This window comes from Hypanus sabinus, chromosome 3 (genome assembly GCF_030144855.1).
Source record: "Hypanus sabinus isolate sHypSab1 chromosome 3, sHypSab1.hap1, whole genome shotgun sequence".
Taxonomy (NCBI): domain Eukaryota; kingdom Metazoa; phylum Chordata; class Chondrichthyes; order Myliobatiformes; family Dasyatidae; genus Hypanus; species Hypanus sabinus.
In genome coordinates this window covers 61759829-61780070 of record NC_082708.1, presented here as the reverse complement: position 1 = coordinate 61780070, position 20242 = coordinate 61759829, and the positions used below count along the sequence as shown (strand labels likewise).

At 37.8% G+C, this 20242-nt stretch overlaps 1 protein-coding gene across 1 annotated transcript in view; it reads left to right on the top strand.

Moving 5' to 3' along the window:
- Positions 1-14078: 14078 nt before the first annotated feature.
- Positions 14079-20242, top strand: part of tenm4 (teneurin transmembrane protein 4) — a 1643409-nt gene continuing 1637245 nt past the window's right edge. The window contains exon 1 of the mRNA XM_059964502.1: positions 14079-14213. The gene's annotated coding sequence lies outside the window, so the exon portion shown is untranslated. The remainder of the gene's footprint in view (positions 14214-20242) is intronic.

Below are 20242 nucleotides of genomic sequence, written 5' to 3'. Positions count from 1 at the left end.
GAGAATGAGTTTTGGTGAGAACAAAACTGATTTGGGGGCATACAGAACTGTACAAAAATCTTAGGCACATATATATAGCTAGGTTGCCTAAGACTTTTGCACAGTACAGTATTTGTCAACACGAAGCAGAGAGCAAGTTTGTAAATCTGGTGGGAGCAAAGGATGTTGGAAATGGTGAGAGTGGAGCACTGTGGGAGGGGTATGGGACAGAGCAAAAGAGTGCCAGGGACTTTTGCACAGTACTGCATATTTTTAATGTTAATTTAAATTTTGACATTTTCATTCTGCCAGTAATTCTAAAAAAATGCATATATGATTTGGAATGAAAGAATCAGTGTTCATTTGTAATGAACACTGAGTGATCACAAATATTAAACATGGAGAGAGAGAGAGAGAGAGAGAGAGAGAGAGAGAGAGAGAGAGAGAGAGAGAGAGAGAGAACACTGATTGAAGATGTCGATCACAATTTGTATTTTCTGACCTCATTACATTCCAGGAGCTCCTTTTAGCTCAGCTTGATGTATTTTTATTAATGGAATAATGTATTAGAATTGAAGTAGAGGGAAAAGATTTATTTTCAATAAGAGCAATTGTTGTGGGGCTGTGGCTATTGACATCATCAAAAGTATTTATAAGAAGACTGGTTTTGAAAGTTCATCATGTTGGAATATGTGTGTATAAACATACTGTATGGTGAGAGAAAAAGTGGTTTATGAGATGCATCTCCTCCAGTTCTAGAAAAGAAATCTATATGTGCACACGACTCATGAGTAAGGTCACAAAAATCAACATGACAAAACTGTTAACAGTTTAATGTTATTACTTTTCATTAAAAAAGGAGAAAATATCCCAATGAGAAAGAAACAAGGTACGGATCATCCATGGTTAGCTAAAATAAGTTTAAAATCCATTTGGAGTTTGTACATTCTTCCTATAACAACATGATTTTCCTTGTATGCTCTGGGCTCCTCCCATATCCCAAAATATGAAGCAACACACCCAAAATGCCGGAGGAACCCAGCATCTCAGGCAGCATTATTTAAATAAATAAACAGTCAGCGCTTTGGGATGGGACCCTTCATCAGGACCGGAAAGGAGGGGCAAAGATGCTAGAAGAGAAAGGTGGGGGCAGGAGAAGGAGGAAAAACTCAAAGCTGATAGGTGAGCCAGGTGGGTGGGAAAGGTAGAGGGGAAAAGGAATCTGATAGGAGAGAAGAAGGGACCATGGGAGAAAGGGATGGAGGGACCATGGGAGAAAGGGAAGGAGGGACCATGGGAGAAAGGGATGAAGGGACTATGGGAGAAAGGGATGGAGGGACCATGGGAGAAAGGGATGGAGGGACTATGGGAGAAAGGGAAGAAGGAGGAGGACCAGGGGAAGTGATAGGCAGGTGAGTAGAAGGATGAGGCCTGAATGGGAATGGTAGAAGAGGGAAGGGGGAAGGGATAAGAAAAACAAAAGAGAAAAAAATACTGAAAAGAGAAATCAATGTTCGTGCCAGCCAGTTGGAGTGTACCTAAATGGAGTATGAGGTGTTACTCCTCAAAATCACAAAATATGTGCTGGTAGATTAATTGTTAAGTGACAATATCTGTCTGGTCTGCAAGCTTCTTTGAATGTGGTTATAATGATACAAATAACTTAGCCCATAGTTGTCTGATTTGTTGCAGGCCATTTAAAGTAACCTCATTTTCTTATATTTGGCAAACAACATCTCATGGTCACTTTACATTGTAAACTATATTTCTTAGTAAGCAGGTACCTGTTGTGGACCAGCAGACTGTGCTCTGTGCTCTGCAGCCTAAACATTGGTTTTCTTTACAATTAAATTTCCTTACATTTATTTCAATGCCTTTAAACATCAGTGCAAGCTAACTTGTGAATAAGTTTTCCTTTCTTAATTATCTTTTTTTAAAATTTGTTCTCATTTTAATTAATACCTGCTATCCATATAATTTTGTAACCCCAGAATGATCTCCTCTGTTAAAGATGGCACTTAGCTGGACTTTCCATTCAGATCATGCCACAGACCTTATTGATTCTTAAACTTTGTAGGGATGGCTTTGGGGACAGAGATGGGAAATAGATGTCGGGTCAGTATTTATGGATTGTGATGTGGTGTAGTGAGAGGTCAGATCAAGGTTTAGGGTCAGTAATGTGGAGGAGTTAGAGGTCGGGCTACCACTCTGTGTTCCATATTTAAAGTCTACGCAAGCTGCACTGGTGACAAAGGACATCTGCAGTCCAGGCCGCTGCTCCACATTCAAAAGCCAGCTACATGGACCTGAGACAAAGAGCATCCATAGTGCAGGTCTCCACTCTGTGGTTGAAGGCCAATGACATGATTAAGTGACAAAGGACATCTATGGATGTTGGGCTGTCCCAGGAGTGGATGTCCATGTAAGCAGGAGCACAAGGTCTGGTCAGCAGGCCTTCTAGGAGTTCAAGCCTGATGTTATAGGTCCTGTCACCAGCTACTACAAGCATTGATACCGAAGATCAGAGAAGGAAGGTCCGTCAGAAGTCCAGGAGTCAAAGTCAAATGTTTGAAGCCTAGAGTTTGGAGGCATTTCCTGAAGTTGGAGAACTGTATTTTTGTGAGAGAGTGGGATGGAGGAAAGGGGTTTGTTTTGTTGTTGATGCTTTGCTGCTTGTTGTGTTCTGTTTTGTTGTGCTTTGTGTTGTTCTCCTGAGCATTTTGGTGATACTATGTTGAGACACTTGCACATCCCTACATTGTGTTGGTTGCTAACACAAATGATGCATTTCACTGTAACATTCGATGTGATGTGATAAATAAATCTGTGTATGAATCTGAAATACTATGTACTATATTAAGGGAGGTTCAGAGACTTAAGACTGGATTAATTGGTTTTTGAGGGCAGTTTGCATATGCTGTTTGTATGCATTGCAGTTTAGAAAAGTACTAAATATGATTAAGATGTTTAAGATCATGACTGGTCTTGACAGCATGGAAGTGTCAAGGTTGTTTCCTTTTATGATAGGTCTGGAACTTGGGAAGTTGTTTCAAAATTGTGTCTTGCATTCAAGGAAGATAGGATGAATAATGCACTCTTAGAGGCTGATGAATCTTTGGAAATCTTTGGTTAAAAGTGTAGCAATGCAAAGTCTTTGAATAATTTTAAGGATATACATATTTTTGGTGAGAAAACCAGTGGAAGTTCTCATGAGTGGACAGAAAAACCGAACTGAATTTGCAATGAATCAGCTATGCTCTTATTAAATAGCGAAAAAGGCGTTAGTGGCTGACCAGCTTACTCTTACAACTAATTCTTTCATCTGTACGTAACACCAGCCTCCAAAACTCTTCCCTACCTTTCCCCCACCCTCATACAAATACCCGAAGACATTTTAAATTTATTTAGGTTATTAAGTAAAGTCAGCTGATGTAACTGACACTATCTTTGCAGTCATTCCATCCCATTGAATTAAATGGGTTCACGATTCCAGTGATAAGTCTAATTGGACACAGCCTGAGTGAGCAGACTCCTCACTGTCAAAGCATGGAAACTGAAAGAAGTTCAGGCTCCAGCACTGAATACTAAGTAATAATCAGCTAATGTAACCTGAATTATGGTCCTGAAGTGAGATGGAGCTGAGATAATTCTGCTCCAATGAGCACATTGACTTCGTTGAATTGGCAGCAAGTCCATTCACTGATAATTTTATATACTTTAATTAAGTCTTCTTTAAGTTCTAAGACAAAAAAATCATAGCCTGCCTGATATTACTCCAATATGATATCTAACTAACAAAGTAGAAAATTACCCTAATAAGTTCATAAATGACAGATCCAATACAAACCAGCCAACTAATACCCTAGCAGTGTTCCATGGTCATTATAAGTGTGATGGAAGAAATCGTTGGCAGTCCTAGACATTCAATCTTTAATTATCTAGTTTTTCATTTAAAATAGAAAATGCTGGCGATGTTTAGCAGACCAGGCAACATACATGTTCAGAGATTTCATGCTGTGATTTTGCTAGGACTTCTCAGCTCTAGATTTCTTGCTGCCTTGATCCAAATGAAATGTGAGGTGAGACTAACTGCCTTGCATATCAAGCTGGCAATTAACCAAATGTAATATCAATGAGACAAAAATCTATCAATGAAACAAATGTGCTTGTTGAGGATGAATTATCTCTGTTCCATCTCAACACTTAAGTCACACTTTAGGACTATATTCCGGAACATTAGCTGATTATTGCTTGGTTTCAGGGTTGTCTGGAATTCCTCAGATCCTGAGGCAATACACTGTACATATGAATAAGATCAGGATAACTAGTAGAGTGGTACACTACAACTAGAACAGATACAATCTATGTGCCAGGCAATGACCATTTATCAAAAAAGAGACCTTCCATCATCTCATATTAATGCTTTAATTTCTTTTGCCAAAATTCTCAGCATAAACACCCTGGGGGTCAACAGAAGCTTAAATGAGCCAACACCATGCAGAGGCTGAATTGCAAACTATCAGTAAAATTCACTGCAGAAATTCAACACAATATCTTTGCCAGCATCTCTCAATATGTGGTGTCAACTGATCAGGAGGGCAAGGGTGTAGGGAAAATCACTAACCAAAAATTCACCAAATAATTTCATATTTTTACCTAAAGGCATTGAGATCATTAAGTACACATCTGGGGCTGAGTTGTCTTTAACAATTGCCACAGTCTTTGTAATGAAGTCACTCATGACTAGTCCTTCAACAGTGATCTCTTTTGTAGCTTCTTTTATAATTATCAAAAAATAACTTTAAAAGCTTTCAGAAAGGTAATTATGGCAAACGTTAGACAGCTCGGTACACATTTCATTAATGACCTAAAACCAGAAACAGTGGAACATCAAATTCCTCTTTAAAACGATTTGCACTACCTATCTTCAAAGCAGAGAAATAACATGTTATATTATAGCATAGACTCAGATTATTTGGTCTATCAATTCAGCACTCGTGAATTTCCCCCACTGAAGGATCCTCTTTTTATCAATCTCTTCTGGTGATTTGTTATGCTTTTTTTTAAATATTCATTTTCTCCATGCAATTTCCTGTTAATGGAATTTCTGAATTCATCCACACGTGTAATGCTGAAGGAAATTAATGAAAATTAATGCAGCTTGAATATGGAATCTTGTCGAAAATATTACCTTATTTGAAATAATTGAAGTATAAAAGAAAAATTCTGAGTTACTTAACATTTAAGTAAATGCCTACACTCTCATGTTAGATAAGTAGATAGAAAAACTTACATTATTGTTAAACTTGTTTTGAAGTTATTCAGTTAATTAAGATTTTCTTTGTCCAATATGAAGTATACATTCATGAGTCTGTATTATTAATCCAGGACTTTGGATAATATCATACCCACAATACCACCACTCCAAGACAGAGGACAGGTCCACTGGGAAAAAAAAGTGTTACAGATATTCTTTGAGTGTTATGAAATCCTCCCTACTTGCCTGACCAAGTGCACCTCCAACAACATTCAATAAGCTTGACCACATCTAGGAAAAGGCTTGCTTGACTGCTACTCTATACACCACCACACACATCTCTCCACACTGTATCCTTGGATCTAAATCATGGACCTCCCAATCTAACAGCAGTTTGGAGTATACAAAATGCTGTTGGATTGTCAGAAGGACTGCTGCTATTGAAGGAAATAACTCAACATCACCTTTTCATGAATAATTAGGGAATAAAGATAGCTACAGACCTTACCAATGATATCCCAATGCCAATATAGTATTTCACACTGTCCCATATGTTGTCATCCTTTCCTGATTAATCAGCAATCCAATATGCATCAGGTAAATCAAATTATTGTACTCAATATTCATCTCATTTGTGCTTAGCCCCATCCGCCTGCACACTGACCATAGCCCTCCATACGACTCTCATTCATGTACCCTATCCAAACTTACTTTAAAGTTGAAATCAAAACCACATGAACCGCTTCCACTGGCAGCTTGTTCTACACTCACACCACCCTCTGAATGGTATGAGTTCCCCTTAAATATTTCAACTTTCACTCTAAACAAACAGTATGATCTCTAGATCTAGTCTCATCCAACTTAAATTCCTTGATTAAACCTTGCATAAATTTTAAAATTTGTGTGGTATTATTGTTCTTGTAATAGTTCTTGTTCCTGTTAATAGGTTCTCCATGCCAAATGCAGTCAGTTCTATGAGGGGAAAGTGAGAAAAGGCAAAGATTGAATGCAAGCAATTGAAAATATATTATGCTTTAATGCCTTTTAAATTTCAGTGTTGTCATGCTTGGCTTCTAATTCAACTTTGACACCAAAATCTATCAATGTATTGACCTTACATTATTTAGATTGGTGTTCTATCAAGAACTGACAAAAGCTGAAGGAAGTGAATACAATATAACTAACTTGAAAAGAGTGATGGATTATTTGGGGTTTCTCATTTTAATTGATTTCATACTGATGAGGTATCTTTCGACACCGAATCTAACACAAGAATGGGACTGCAACAAGTACCCATGAAATGAGAGAATATCTATCTCTAATTCAGCCTGACTGGGTGACAAATGGCTTCCTGTTGTACTTCTCTCCAGGTATTTGATTGAGTTGTCTCCAATGCAAACTGCTATAGTGTAGGGGCAGCATGGTAGTGGAGTGGTTACCACAACACCTTATAGTACCAGTGGCCCAGGTTCAATTCCCATCACTGCCTGTAAGGAATGCATACGTTCTCTCCATGACTGTGTACGTTTCCTCTGGATTCTCTAGTTTACTCCCACAGTCTGAAGGTGTACAGTTGACAGGTGAATCGGTCATTGTAAATTGTTCCATGCTTAGGCTAGGGCTAAATCGGGGGAAGTGTGGGCGGCGCAGCTCAAAGGCCTGGTGTGGCCTACTTCGCACTGTACCTCAATAAATAAATAATTGAACAATAGATGGCTTATTTATCTGCTGTGACTAATTAAGTTTACATAAAGTCAGAGCAACAAAGTTCACAATAATAATATATCCTCATATTTATGCAGGATAATATATGCAGGACTGAAGGGCTAATAAGACATTAGAAAAATTCTCTTTCAACTTCTTGCTTGAGTTAATAGAAAGCTGTTTGGTATTTGCATACTTGGGGTTCACCAGTTGCAATTCATGAGAAAATGCACCCTTCGGATCTGTAGGGAAAAAAAAGGACAGTTCAGATTTCAGCATCAGGCCTGCTAGTGACTGGACAATAAGTTAAAAATGCAACTTTGCCAATATTAATGAGAATAGAGAATTTTACTTTTTTGCTATATTCAATCTCAAGGTAATATATATTAGCATATTCATATTTGATAGTAGACTTCCTTCAAAATTTCAACTTTGAGTGTTTCCTCTATGCTTTTTCCCTGACCAAACCAATTGGTTACATTATCTTGAAGCTGACCTCATGATTCACCACACTTAACACACATCAACCTCTTTCTTTCTAACAATTCACTCTTTTTAACTCCATTGAGGAGCAATGCTGTATTGCTGCTTGCAACACAGTTGACCTGGTTGAGATGACATCTGGGGACTCAGAGCTGTAATTCTCTGCCCGATCATTCAATGGTAATAGGCCTGGGAGTATATTGCTCAATTAAATCTGAAATTAATTTTTCATTATGATTACTTATTCCAGTAATTAGCCATAATTATTCTTACTGTGACCTTATTCTACCTTTTAATGTTTTGGCCCCAATAACGTTTTGGTCTTTTGATAATGAATGAAGGATTTAGGCCAATTAAGTAAGTTGAGAAATATTACTTGGACCTTAGCGTGGATAAATGTAAGATCACATATACTTCAATGAGGAAATTAAGCACTGATTAAAATAGGTCAGAGGAGAGAGGAGATTATTTTTAACACAATTTCCATTAAGTCTTATCAAGTCTCCTCTTAAGTAATGGCACTAATATTTCATAGAGGATTGGTCATTTGGGCCAACAGAAAAAAATAACAAAATAATCTCATATTGTGGATTTGTGCTGTCCACTTACAGTGAGTTGATAAACACCACAGGAATTTAATTCATCAGTGTTTTGGTATTGGCTGATCCCAAAATAATCAATTTAGCAGGAAAAATAGGCCTTACAGAGGTGTCTGTGTATTGGAATAAGTACTAGTTTGGTTGAGTCTTCTTTTAGATCAATAGAGTAAAATCCCAAATTGACTATCTATATCAGTTGAATATTAAAAAAGTATCTTTTTATTCTAAAAACTGTATCTGCTTTCTCTTAACTTAAAATAATGAATCGATGTTTAGCTGATCTAAAGGCTGAGCTAGATTTTTAAAAATTAAGGAGTGAAGGCCAAGGACAGTGGATAAATTGGTTTTCAGCTCACGATTTTGTGTGAGCCAAGATTCCCCACCTGAACGCAACCCATCTGCCTGGGTTTGACTCGCCTCCCTCTCTTTTTGTTACTACCAGAGGGCAGGAGATAAAGGAGTCTTGGGTCCCACGTCACCAGGTTCAGGAGCAGTTGCTGCCCTGTAGCTATTGGGCTCCTAAACCAGTCCACTCGCCTTAGCGCCGAAGAGACTCCACAACAGTGGCCAGCCGCCATCCGGCTTCTGGACCGGCTGTACTTGCCTCAGCAATGTATGGATTCTATGGTTGTGGACGCACTTTCAGGGACTCTATGATTCATGATCTGTGTTTTATTTGTTTATTTACTTTACTATTTGCATAATTTATTCTTCTTTCGCAAATTGGATGTTTGTTGGTCTTTGTTGTGGGTTCGTCAAGGATTCCATTGTTTCTTTGTTTTGTGGCTGCCTAGAAGAAGATAAACCTCAAGGTTATATATGGTATACATACTTTGATGATAAATTTACTTTGAACTTTGGGCTTTCATTATACAATGATTTATTTTTTAATCATTTGCAAACAGCTTGAATGCCAAAAAGTTGCAGTCTTTTCCTGCACTGAGTGCATTGACTCTGATTGTTGAAAGAAAGAGTTGCCAGGTGGTATTAAATTCTGCTCCTTTACTCATTCTATTAGTGTAAAATCTACATTACCAGCATAGTCAGACTGTCACTGCAATCTGTTTCTAATATGTAATGGGTTACATAGAAGGATGAAGGTTAGCAGTTCATTTTTAAAGCATGTGGACCTTCTTTAACCAGAAGATGTTGCTGTTGTTGCACAAATTAACCCTCAAAAGATTACTGCTACATTCTAAGGCATCTTATATTGTTTATCAAATCAAATCAAGTTTAATTGTCATTCAAACTATACATGGATACAACCGATCGAGACAGCATTCCTCTGGGGCCAAGGTGCAAAAACATACATGTGCATTCAAAGTAGCAAGAAAGTAAAAAAAGAATGTAGTCACGTAAGAAAACACACTTTTAGTCCAAGACCCTGAATGGCAAGTTCCTCAAATTGATTGTTCCCAGCAGTGCAGACTGTAATTCCACTGGAGGGCAGCACCAACAGGAGAGGCCACTGCCCAACCGATCCCAGACGCCACGCTATGATGCAAGCCCATGGTTTGAGGCCTAGTCTTTCCTACAACCAAGGCAGCGCTAATGCTTTGCCGTCTGTCTTTCCACCAAACAAGGGTAGCAGGCCTGCAGCAATTAATGTCCAGCAGGGTCTTCCAATCACAAAAGAAACTTCAAAGACATACACTCATGGTTCCACTACAGGCCGTCTTTCGTACCAACTTGAAGACACCAACTCTGGTGTCTCTGACTAGCAAGCAGGTCTGCACCCAGATCAGCTCTTCCAAACCCAGTCAAGTGAATCCCTAGGCCCAAATGCCTGATTTGAATCCCTTGGCTCAATTCACCTTCTCTGAACTCTGTATTATTTTCATTTTATTACTTCTGTTAATCTCCAAAATACTGATCCATGGAATTAAACTGAATAAGTTAATTAAATATTTCCCAGTTACTTTAGTTAAAACATATAATTTACCATTTACTATCAGCTTTTCTCAAGTAATCATGCACTCAACTGCCACTTTGCCATTTATGTGATGTAGTTTGTTGTTTGTTGTTTGGAAATTGAAAGAGAATTTAGGAGGAGAAATCTGGTCGATGGGGGGAGGGGAGAATGGGGAAGAGTGTGAAAATTTAGAAAATGGCCAGTGTTGTTAGGTCAACAAGCCCAATACTGGAGATTTCCAGGGTAAGCTGTGGTGTCAATTGTCCAAGATATAAGAAAGAAAGTGTCTGAAAATTTTGTTTAATATCAAGAGTGTGAAAAGTTGGAGACAAAAATTAGAAAGATTGTTGAATGCTTTCTGACAGCATTGGAGAGCAGTCCTTAATGGAGGAGAATCATTCCAAACCATTATGTTTCACTCAATTTTCCAACATTTCTAATAAAGCCCACCCTTTTAAAAATCCAGAAGCTCTATTTCCCTCCCTTAAGCTAAACTGGGATCATTTCAATGTCAAAATGGTAAGAACTTTTAGATCATAGACAAAATAATTATTCTTGAGAATTATGAAGTCCTTTTCAATCTGCACTTTTCAGTTCAGACTGGAAATATTCAATTTTAGTTTCAATTTATTTGCATACAAACATGAAAAACATTTTGGATAAACTTTAGCTCCACAATTCAATAAATGTATTTGTATAAATCTTATCTGATGTCTACTGAGTGAAGTACAATACAGAATGGATGTGCTATTTTATAATTGTTCATCATAATACTGTATTGTGACCACAGTGATACTAACTGGTAGTTGCATTTTTTAATTTTGTTATTTTCAAATTACTTTTTATTATAAATAATAAAAAGCTGTGTTTCTAAAGTAATTCAAATTAAATGCAAAAAAAAAAAAGAAAACAGGAGCAGGAGTAAGCCATTAGTCCCCTCAGGTTTGCCTTGCCATTCAATAAGGTCAATCAATCCTTGCTATAATTCCTCATCAGTGTCAGTTCCCCATAGCCCTCAATATCTTGTACTTATCTGTCTCCATCTTGAATATTTCTAATGCTTTAGATTCCACGTACTGCTGTTGCAGTAAATCCCAAAGATTCACCACACACTGAGAGACAAAATAACAATGTTCTTGAAATTGCATTGCCTTTTTTAAGACTCACTAATGGATATAACTCAGCATCTACACTGTGAAGCCTCCTTAGAATCATGTATGTTTGAATATGGCCACCTGCATTATTCTGAAAGAATGCAGACAGAAAATGCCTAACCTCTCTTGGGAGGACAAATCTTCATCCCAAGAATTAGTGTGATGAATCTTCTTTGTATTGTCTCCAAAAGGGGTCCTAGCAGAGGAATTTAATATGTCCTTATCAGGGATGAATGCCAGAGGACTGGAGGAGAGCTAATGCATTTCCAATGTTCAAGCAAAGCTCCAAGAGTCTGTCAGAAAATGATAGGCCAGTTAGTTTGATGTCACTAAGGGGTAAATTAGTTGAAGGTATGCTGAGGGATAGGATATACATGTATTCGGACAAACAGTACCTGATTATGTATAGTCACCATGGCTTTGTGCATGGAAGATCATATCTAACCAATCTTGTAGAGTTTTTTGAGGAAGTTTCTGGGAAAGTTGATAAAGGAAAGACAGTGGATGTGCCTTTGATAAAGTCCTACATGGGAAGCTGGTCCAGAAGGTTCAGATGCTTGCCATTCAGGATGATATAATAAATTGGAATAAATATTGGATATCAAGGGAAATCAGAGAGTGGTAGTAGATAATAGCCTCTCTGACTGGAGGCCTGTGACTAATGGTGTGCTGTAGGGATTAGTGACGGGTCCATTGTTGTTTGTCTTCTGTATCAGTAATCGAGATGGTAATATGATAAACTGGGTTAGCAAATTCATGGATGACATGAAGATTGAGAGGGCAGTGAATAGTGAGGAAGACTATCAAAGCTTGCAGCAGGATTTGGAGCAGATAGAAAAATGGGCTGACAAGTGTGAAGTGCTGCACTTTGTTAGAACAAACCAGGATAGGGCATACACAGAGAACAGTAGGGCACCGAGGAGTGTGGTAGAGTAAAGGGATTTGGAAAGACAGGTCCATAATTCATTGAAAGTAGCATCATAGGTATATAGGTTAATAAAAAGAACTTTTGGCATATTAGCCTTCATAAATCAGAGTATTACATCCAAGAATGGTGATGTTTTATTGAAGTTGTATAAGATGTTGGTGAGGCTAAATTTGGACCATTGTGTGCAGTACTAGCCACCTTCCGACAGGAAAAGTATCAATAAGATTGAAAGAGTACACAGAAAATTTACAAAGATGTTAAAGGGATTTTAGGACCTAAGCTATAAGGAAATGTTGAATGGGGTTTTTATTATGAGGTGTATAGACCTGGTAAATGCAAGCAGGCTTTATCCACTGTGGTTATAGGTTAAAGATGAAAGGTGAAATAATTAAGGAAAACCCTAAGGGCACTCCTTCACTCGGAGGGTGCTGAGAATGTGGAGCAAGGTGCTAGTAAATGTGGTAGATGTGGCTTTGATTATAAGTTTGAATCAGTATAGGGATAGAAGGGGTATGGAGGGCTATGGCTCAGAAGGAGGTCAGGGGGACTTGACAGAATAGTAGTCTGGCCAGGACTAGATGGATTGAAGAGCCTGATTCTACGCTGTCGTGCTCCGTGACTCTGATTTTCATCTGTAATCATTTGGATGGATTGATCTAGTGCTGTTTTACCAAATCATGTATTTGAAGTATAAAATGGCTAAATTATATTTCTTGCTTGAAATATTGAAAAATTGCTGTGTAAATTTAATTTTTCCATAAAATAATATTAATTCATTTTAATTATAGCAATCAAAACTGAAATTAAATGTATTTTGTATATGTTTTGGACACTATATTTCCCATATTTTTTTAAAAAATCTCTTTTTTACTAATAATCTCTGTAAGTGGCAGAACACATCCAAATGGTCCTCTTTAGGAATAGCCAAAACATCTTTTTGCATATTTTCATGGCAGCTTCCTAAGTGTGACTTAGTTTGCAGCTTTGCTGATTTGAGCTGAATGATTAATGATAACAGTGTGAGCCCTCAACCTCTTGATTCTCAGCACAATGTTTACAGTGTTCATAGAGTCAAGTAACATAGAAACAGGCTCTGTAGTACATTGTTTCCATGCCAAGTATCAAGCATCCACTTATTGCTACTAAACATTTAGACCAACTTTTGACACAACTGTGTTGCTACGTTATATTGACTGTCCTGTTGTACATACAATTTATTATAAATAATTATAAATTGCACATTGCACATTTAGATGGAGATGTAAAGATTTTTACTCCTCATGTATATGAAGGAAGTAAATGATAAAGTCAATTCAATACCTACCAGTTATATGCATCTTCCTTAGTTTTTTATTGCAACGAACTTAGCAGTACATTCTTAATAATAATCAGAAATGTCATTGAAACTGTCCAACTTGGTTATTGTTCATTCCAGTAAGCTTTCATTCTCTGTTGTCAGTAATATTAAAAACTTGTCAGTATAATTGAATGTTTCAATGATGTTCAAAAATATTGATAAATGCTGTAACTATGACTATAACTGAATTGATACATTTCAATTGAACATAAAGTATTTTAAATTAACAGTGGCTTTCCTATGTAAGGACAGAAAATGCATTAATAAAAAACTACATATGTTTAATTGTAATAAATCTGGTATAGGAACTGTTTCACTAGGGATATTTTATATTGATGTTTCTTCATGCATATCCAAGGATTTAATTTGGTAATTCTTATCCAATCAAAAGGAAATTGGAGAAACAGTAATACAAGGAATGTTTATAATTAAACCTTGTGTTTCGAAGCGTTAGTAGCTCTTGAATTTAGGCCTTAGTGGTGTGTATCCTTCTGAAGGTGACAGGAAATAAAAATAGATGTATCTTTTTTTTCCAAGATCAACCATTGTTTTATAGGATCACATTAACAAATAAAGCTTAAAAGATCTACCATAAGCAGATGTAAAATCTCAGTCTAGCTGGTAAATTCCAGGGTAAGTTGCTATTACTTATTACATGAACTTGTTGATGGATTCCAGCTAGTGAACCTGTCACATGTTGCACATGGAGTCCAAAGGTAGAAATTAAACTTGCTGCTACTTACCAACACTTAAGCTAGGCAACCTGCTCACAGACTTATGGCAGGTTAGACTTGGCATCAGATGTGCCATTGAGTTCAATGGACATTCCACAGTTGTCTGGTAAGAAATATTAGGTTAGATATTTGAATTATTGTGGCTGGAATTATACCTTTGATGGTTTAAGGCAGTTTCAAGTAATTAGAAACTTAATTTTGGAGAATATCACAACAATGCTTTATTTTGCTTTTACTTATGATTTTATTTTTAATCATCATTTTTAATAGTTTTTGAATGTTTCTGAATGTTAGTGAAGCTCAGACAGAATGCAAAACCTGACGATATTGTCAAATGGAAATCCAGAGGTGTAGTTTTGTTGTTTGCCAGAAGTGTTCCAGCAGTTTGAGGTCTAGGCGTTCTGGCTGTTCTATGAAACTTGATTACATTGTGTTGGTCTTTTATGCCACAAAGGGCATTACGAAGTTTGATCCAGGATGCTTTCAGTCAGCAATTACAATCTTACGGCCTTCCAGTTTCAAATTGGCAAAGTGCAGGGGGAAGGGGAAGTGAGTGGAGATAATGGGCTTCTTCTTCAAAGCACAGAAGATACAGAGCTAAGAATGCTGATTTAGGCAGATACCAAAGCATGAAAGCACAGATAGCAGGATAGCTATATTCACAGTTAACAGGTCATGAGTTCAAGTCTCATTCACTAAAACTCTTGAACTCTTGATCTCACAATCTATAATCTCATGGCCTTAAAGCTTATTTGTTTACCTGCACTGCATTTTCCCTGTAACTCCAACATTACATTATGCATTCTTTTGTCTTTTTACTACCTCACTGTAATTATGATCTGTCTGGAAACTCTTCACTGTACATTGGTATGTGACAATAATAAACTAATTCCATTTCCAGTGAATTGAAAGTTTAAGAATGCAATATATTAAAGTAACATTTATAATGAGATTTGAGAAGGAGATAAAGAATGGGAGCAGGAGGGAACATACAACAGTCTTCATCGAGGTATTAGCAGTGGATAGGGTGAGCAATTTCAAGTTCCTGGGTGTCAACATCTCTGAAGATCTATCCTTGTCCCAACATACTAATGCAATTACAAAGAAGGTACAACAGAATCTATATTTCATTAGGAGTTAAGGTCCGTAAACAGCAGGAATGAAACAGCACACCCTGATGCCTTCCCTAGCTTTGCAGGGGATTTCAACCAAGTCAGCTTGACAAAGTCTCTGAACAACTACTCCCAACATATCACCTGTGGAGCCAGAGGAGCCAGCACACTTTACTACGGTTATACCACCATCAAGAACACATACCGTGCCATCCCACTCCCACACTGTTGTAAGTCTGAACACAGAGCTGCACTTCTATTCCCAGCATGTAGGCAGAGACTAAAGACTGCAGCACCAGTGTTGCAGGCTAAGAAGGTATGGTCTATGAAGGCAGAGGAGCACTTACAGGATGCTTTGAGTCAGTGGACTGATCAACAAATTCCATGGATTCACCACTGTCTGGCTAAAGAAATTCCTCCTCCTCTCCATTCTTAATAGATGTCCTTCTATTCTGAGGCTGTGTCCTCTGGTCCTAGATTACCCCACCATAGGAAACATTCTCTCCACGTCCACTTTATCGAGGCCATTCAATATGTTTCAGTGAGAACCCTCCTCATTCATCTGAATTCAAGTGAGTACGGGCCCAGAGCTATTACAAGTTCCTCATATGGTAACCCCTTCATCCCCAGAACCCACGACAATATGGCTAGGCACAGCTCAAATGTCATCTATAAATTTGCCAACAACACAAAGATTGATTGCAGTATTTCAGATGGTGGCAAGGAGGCATACAGGAGCAAGATTGATCAGCTGGTTGAGTGCTTTCACAAAACAACCTTGCATTCAACGTCAGTAAAACCAAGGAATTGATTATAGACTTCAGGAAGAGGAAGTCGAGGGAACACACACCATTCTGTGTCAAGGAATCAGCAGTGGAAAGGGTGAGCAGTTCCATGTTCCTGAGTGGCAACATTTTTGAAGATCTATTCTGTGCCCAACAAACTGACACAATTACAAAGAAGGAAGAAAAGCAGTTATATTTCATTCAATGTTTATGGAGACTTAATATGTCACCAATGATACTTGCAAATTTCTGCAGATGTACAGTGTAGAGCATTCTAACTTGTTGCATCACAGTCTGGTATGGAGGGGCCACTGCACAAGGTCAGAAAAAAGCTGAAGAAAGTTGGAAACTCAGACATCTCTAACTAGGCTCTAGCTTCCCCAACATCCAGGATACCTTCAAAAGGTGATACCTCAAAAAGCCAGCAAACATTAGATGGACTACACAACAGGGTTTTGAAAGAGAGTGTGGAAGAAATTCCAGAGGCATAAGTAATGATTGTTCAAGACTCAATATACTCTGGATTGGTTCCGGAGGACTGGAAAACTGAAAAAATCACTAGCTACTTCAAGAAGGGAGGGGAGGCATAAGAATGGAAATGATAGGCCAGTTAGCCTGACTTCAGTGGTTGGGAAGAAGTTGGAGTTTATTATTACAGATGGAATTTTGGGGTATTTGGAGGCACATGATATAATAGGCCAAAGTCAACTCGATTTCCTTAAGGGGAAACCTGTTGGAATTCTTTGAGGAAATAAGAGACAAAGGAGAATCAGAGGATGTTAGATTTTCAGAAGGTACCGCACATGAGGTTGCTCAATAAGCTAAGAAACCATGGCTTTACAGGAAAGATACTAGCTTGGATAAAAGTTTGACTGACAGGCAGGAGCCAATGAGTGGGAATAAAGAGGGCCTATTCTGCTTTGCTGTTGGTGACTAGTGGTGTCCTGCAAGGAACAGCATTGGGACTGCTTCTTTTCAATTTATCTGTCAATGATTTGGGTGATGAAATTGATGGATTTGTGACCATGTTTGAAGATGCTATGAAGATAAATGGAAATGAATCCCAATCTATCTGCATATTGAAATCCCCCAAGACTATCATAACATTGCTCTCACTACATACATTTTCTAGTTCCCATTGAAATTTATATCCCACATCCTGATGACTGATTGGGTGCTTGGGTATATAACTTCCGTCAGGGTATTTTTACCCTTGCGGTTTCTGAACTCTACCCACAAAGATTCTATATCTTGTGATTCTATGTCACCTATTTCTAATGATATGATTTAATTTTGTTTTTAGCAACAGAACCACCCAGTCCTCTCTGTCTACCTGCCTATCCTTTTGATACAATTTGCATCCTTGGATGTTAAGCTTCCAACTATGATCTTTCAGCCATGATTCAGTGATACCCATAACATCATATCTGCTCATCTCTAACTGTGCTACAAGATCATCTACTTTATTCCATACACTGTGTGCATTCAAATATAACTCCTTCCATCCTGTAACACCTTCAGATCCAAGCAGCTTTGAAACATAATGAATGTGGTGTTGGATTAATGATGGTGCTAGATTGGGACTAATCAAGATAGAATACCAAAGGGAAAAGGGAAAAAATAAAATGCTTGACAGGACTAAAAGAGGGAAAGAGGTGGCAGAGAAAGAAAGGCAGAAAAGGGGAATATGAAACAATGGATTCAGAAAGGAATAGTTTTGTAATAAGGGAATCTTTCTTCACACTGGATATTTTGTATGATTTCTAATGCTCTGAAACCTGTAGTTACAGAACTTCATCAGACCAACAATCTTACTTAACAATAAAACAGTCCTCAGAGCAAAGTTCATAAAACAAACACAAATTCTAGCTTATATTTTGCTACATTTTAGTAAGGCATTTGACACGGTTCCCCATGGTAAGTTCATACAGAATGTCGGGAGGCATAGGGTCCAGGGGAACTTGGCTGCACGGATTCATAACTGGCTTGCCTACTGCTGGCGGAGGATGTATTGTACCTGGAATTCGATGACCTGTGGTGTTACATAGGGTCTCTTCTGGGGCTCCTGCTCTTTGTGATTTTTCAAAATGTCTTGAATAAGGAAGAGGGTCAGTAAGTTTGCTGATGACATGAATGCTGATGGTGTTCCGGATAGTGTAGAAGTTTGTTGTAGTTTACAACAGAACATTGACAGGATGCAGAGCTTGGCTGAGAAATGGCAGATGAAATTTAATCCAGAAAAGTGTGAAGTGATGCACTTAGAAAGTCAGACTCGAAGGTAGAGTATCAGATGAATGGTGAGCAGTGTGGGGGAACAGAGGGATCTTAGGGTCCATAGAAATCTCAATGTTATGAAGCCATATAGTGTGATGGCTTTCAATACTTGGGGGATTGCGTTCAAGAGCCATGAGCTTGCATCTCTATAAGGCTCTGGATAGACCACACTTCGTTATTGTGTCCATTTCTAGTAGCCTCATTTTTGAAGTGTGTGGAGCTATAGAGAGGGTGCAGAGGAGATTTACCTTGATGCTGCCTGTATCAGAGAGCATGACTCATAAGGAAAGTTTGAGTGAGCTAGGGCTTTTCTTTTTGGAGTGAAGGAGGATGCGAGGTGACTTACTAGAGGTGTATTAGATGATAAGAGGCATTGAGAGAGTGGACAGCCAGTGACTTTCTCCTGGGGTAGAAATATGAGAGTGCATAATTTTAAGGTAATCGGAGGAAAGTAAAAGGGGATGTCAGAGATAGCTTTTTTACACTGAGAGTAATGAGTGCGTGGAACACATTGCCAGGGATGGTGGTAGAGACAGATATGTTATTTAGGAGGCTCTCAGACACATGAATGAAATAAAATGGAGGGCTATGAGGGAGGGAAGAGTTTGATTGATCATGAATAGCTAAAAGGTCAGCACAATCTCATGGGCTGAGGGCCTTTACTGTTGCTGTATGTATTCTATGTATTATGTATACTGCATAGTTCATTTTGTTAGCATTTAGCTTCAGTTAGATTGCTGGCCAAAATGTCCACATTATTAGATAGGAAGTATTGATGCTACGTAGGCAACAGGAGAATAGAAGAAATACCTTCTACTTATGCAGCACACACGAAGTATGAATAGACACATTAGTAAATGAGACACAGCCAGTGTTGGAATAGATTTTGTTTCCTATTGTAAAGGAGCACTCTTTATATCCTAAAAAAAAGTATTCCATACTCTCTATAAACACTGGATATTCTTCAGATACTGGAGATCCAATGTAACACACACAAAATGCTGGAGGAACTCAGCAGGTCAGGCAGCATCTGGGGGAAATGAATAAACAGTCAGTATTTTGGGCTGAGATGATTCACAGGACTGGAAAGGAAGAGGGAAGCTGTCAGAAATATATTTCTGACTCATAACGTATGGTCATATTGATTGTAAATCAGCCATATTAACCCGGGACACAAACAAAATTGATCAACAGTTCCAAATAACAATCTGAGAAACCCATAAAAGCAGACAGTACAAAGTATCAAAAATGTCTAAAACACAAATAATTAGCCTAACAGTATGCTCACAGGATAAAGTGTTTGCTCTGTCATTAGAAAGATCAAATTTCTAATAGACATGCTTATGAATGTTTAAGTATAGATTAATGTACTAATATTTAATAATAAAGGCAATGGATGATAATAAAATTAAACTTTTCAAATTCTAGTGTACCAAAGATATCTTATCAAAGTAGGTTTATAGCTTTCAAATGTATCTATGTTTGCAAAGGTATTACATAACACTGTATTTCTATGAAAAGCAGAGATGGCACTTTGCACTTTTCTGTGTTTAAATAGGTGTACCAAATGTGTATACAACACAACTTATTAATAAAAGAGAAAAAAAAACATTTAAATCGATGAAAGAAAATTCTGCAATGTTACAACAGATTAATCACCAAAAGACTCAACAATAGTGTTCAAGTAGAGTATACTGAAATAATGGCAACAAATTTTGAAATACACCAGAAATATATTTTAAAGCAAAAGGGAGAAATAAAATATTGCAATAAACACACTAGAACACTAGAATACTACAGCACAGTACAGGCCCTTCAGCCCTCGATGTGGTGCCAACCCATATATTCCTTAAAAAATAGTACTAAACCCACACTACCCCATAACCCTTTATTTTTCTTTCATCCATGTGCCTGTCCAAGAGGCTCTTAAATACCCCTAATGTTTTAGCCTCCACCACCATCCC